Below are 2,684 nucleotides of genomic sequence, written 5' to 3'. Positions count from 1 at the left end.
GAACTGAATGGCTCATCCTGGGGGTTGCCTGTTTTTTCCCTGCAGACCCGATGGGAAGCTTTGGCCAGCAGGATGAAGCCCACTCTGCGTGTCCCAGGTAAGGCTGCCTGTGTCTCCCACCCATCCACCTCTCAAAAGTGGGGTTCAGCAGTCCCCCACCAATTCCCACGCGCCTCTCCTCACGTAAATGGGGCACGGGTCCCGCTTGCAGTTCAACTCACTTCAGATAGAAGGGGCTGTCCAAGCACATTTTGTTTTCCTTATTACTGGTGTAAAGGTCTGGATTGAATGACTCAAACATGTATTGTTGAATTACATATAAGCCCAGATAGAGCTGGTGCGAGGGAAGAAGCACCCCTGCCTCCCTGAAACATGGTAAAGCCAGGTGCACTGACCCACCCCACCAGCTAAAGTGGGCTTTGGCCAACATGTTGGTCTGCAGAGGAACATTGGAGGCATCTCCCTTCTGCAAGTGCTGCCATGGGGTGCTGGTCCAGCATGGAGCAGCCAGTCCCCATGCACCCTAAACCCCCATGGGCAGAGCTGCCAGTCCCAGTGTTTGCTGGAGCCCAGTTTCTCCTCTTCAAGTCTAAAAAGAGTCAGTATCTGCTCCCAGCACTTTGGGGCTGCTGCATCCTGCCAGCACTGGACTCTGTGCCACCAGCTCCCATCCACTGATAAAAAAATGATGCTCTGGTATACCTATGGGGTGCTAGAAAGTGCTTATCATGGGCACGAGCACAGGCTTTCCTGCCATAACTGGGTATCAACACCTTATAGGAAGAAGCCCAGCCACCACTGGGAAGTCTGTTCAAGCAAAAATGGGAAAAATATTAAACAAAGTGGGAAGTCGCAGCCAAGGTCAGAAGCAATGCTCTGCCTTGGACACCTCCTCGCTGGCTGTAGATGCTTCGTCAGTGTTTGATCTCCACAGCATTAAATGTTTCAGGGTAACTGGAACCAAAAGGCCTTTCAGCCATGGGCAGAGGTGCCCAAATTCACAATAAACTTGATAAATCAGAAACGTTACAGCTCTCTTGCACCAAATTGTCTCTAATTTTGGCTTCAAGCCCCCTTTTTGAGCCAGCAATGTGTCCAAGAAGGCAAATGGTACCTGGGGTGCATTAGGAAGTGTGATCAGCAGGTCCAGGGAGGTTCTCTTCCCCCTCTGCTCTGCCCTGGTGAGGCTGCATCTGGAGTACAGTGTCCAGTTCTGGGCTCCCCAGCTTAAGAAGGGCAAGGAATTACTAGGGAGAGTCCAGGAGAGAGCTACAAAGATTATTAGGGCCCTGGAGCATCTTTCTTATGAGGAGACTAAGAGAGTTGAGTCTGTGCAGCCTGGAGAAGGCTGAGAGGAGATCTTATCAATATTTATGAATATCTCAAGGGTGGGTGTCAGAAAGATGGGCCAAGACTCTCTTCAGTGGTGCCCAAGGACAGCATGAAGGGCAACGAGCACAGACTGAAACACAGGAGGTTCCATCTGAATATGAGGAGAAACTTCTTTAGTTTGAGGTGCCAGAGCCCTGGACCAGGCTGCCCAGAGAGGCTGTGGAGTCTCCTTCTCTGGAGACATTCAAACCCACCTGGACACATTCCTGTGTGATCTGCTCTGGTGAACCTGCTTTAGCAGGTGGGTTGGACTGGATGATCTCCAGAGGTCCCTTCCAACCCCAACTGTTCTGTGATTCTTGGAAGCTCCCACCCTCAAACTATGGATGTTGTGACAGAACAGCAACTGCGATTTACTTCCACACATCTCCTGTGGGGCTGAAGGGCACTAGGAGAGCAGTGAATGGCTTTTGCAGAGGTCCCACACTGTCCCACCGCTGCCAGCTCCCGGGGAAGCACCCATGCTCCAGTGCCACATGCAGCCTCGCACCATCATAGAACATCCTGAGTTGGAAGGATCATCCAGTCCAACTCGTGTCCCTGCACAGGACAACCCCACAGTTCACACCGTGTGTCTGAGGGTGTTTTCCAGTCTCTTCTTGAACACTGTCAGGTTTGGGGCCACAGCTACCTCCATGGGGAGCCTGTCCCAGTGCTCCAGCACCCTCTGGGTTAAAGACCTTTTCCTAATGTCCAAGCTAAACCTCCCCTGGCACATCTTCCTGCCATTCCCTCAGGCTCTGTCACTGGTCGCCAAAAAGAGGAGGTCGTTGCCTGTCCCTTCTCTCCTTGTGAGAAAGCTGGAGCTGCAATGAGCTCTCCTTTCAGTCTCCTGCAGGCTGAACAGATCAACGGACTTCAGCCGCTCCTCACACGGCTTCCCCTCCAAACCCTTCACCAGCTCCCCAGCCCTGCTCTGCACACTCTCCAGTAGCCTTACATCCTTTTTATCCCATGGCGCCCAGACCTGCACACAAGACACATCCTCGGGGATGCGCTCCCGCTGCCCGCGCAGCGCTGATCGGCTGGGGGCGAAGTGCCGCGGTCCGCCCGGTTAGGTTCGGTTCGGTTCGGTTCGGTCCCGTCCCGTCCCGGGGATGGGGCCCCCAGTGGTTCCCGCCACCGCACCCCGGCACGCAAAAACCCACACCCCACCACACGCACAGCCTGCCCGGTCTTCCCGCCAACGGCGGGGCGGGACAGCGCGCGAGGCCCGCCCCCTCTCACTTCCGCCGCCGCCGCGAGGGGCCCGCCGGGAAGGCGGTCGGGACCACGCCCCCGCCGGAGGGGAG

This window comes from Patagioenas fasciata, chromosome 3 (genome assembly GCF_037038585.1).
Source record: "Patagioenas fasciata isolate bPatFas1 chromosome 3, bPatFas1.hap1, whole genome shotgun sequence".
Classification (NCBI taxonomy): Eukaryota; Metazoa; Chordata; class Aves; order Columbiformes; family Columbidae; genus Patagioenas; species Patagioenas fasciata.
This window is presented reverse-complemented; position numbering follows the sequence as displayed.